This window comes from Penaeus monodon, chromosome 28 (assembly GCF_015228065.2).
Source record: "Penaeus monodon isolate SGIC_2016 chromosome 28, NSTDA_Pmon_1, whole genome shotgun sequence".
In the NCBI taxonomy this organism is placed as follows: domain Eukaryota; kingdom Metazoa; phylum Arthropoda; class Malacostraca; order Decapoda; family Penaeidae; genus Penaeus; species Penaeus monodon.
Genome location: NC_051413.1, coordinates 16,373,769 through 16,374,210, shown reverse-complemented (window position 1 = coordinate 16,374,210; position 442 = coordinate 16,373,769). Strand labels below are relative to the sequence as shown.

Sequence of the window (442 nt, the reverse complement as noted above, 5' to 3'; positions counted from 1 at the left end):
ATCAACTAATTTTAAAACGTATCAATCCCACGCCACATGATCTGATCTTTGTATCTGACAAATCTGAGGACCTTATAATTCTGAAGTGAAAAGCGGTCATAGGGATTCATAATTAATTGCCTCAACCACGGCTTTCGGTGGCCACCCACCCACCTCCTCCCAGACTATTTGCTTCTGAACATTAATGTCAGGTTCACGTTTCCTTTACTTGAATCCCCATTCCATTCAGTGTGACGGGTGGTGTTGCAGGTTAACGACAAACTTCTTGTTTCTTAGGATGTATTACTCATGTCTGTCAACAAGGCATTTCACAAACCTGCACTGAACTTGTAAGTTCCCTCCACTGGATGCCTACCCGTTAATTCCATTGGCTTTTTAAATACAGGTCCTCAGATTATGGCCCCCTGCATTCTGCTACATGGCCCCCAGTTTGGGAACCTCT

General features: G+C 43.9%; 1 protein-coding gene across 1 annotated transcript in view; it reads right to left on the bottom strand.

Annotated features, from left to right (window-relative positions):
* Window positions 1–442, bottom strand: part of LOC119591077 — a 21,727-nt gene that overhangs the window by 12,911 nt on the left and 8,374 nt on the right. The window lies entirely within an intron of this gene.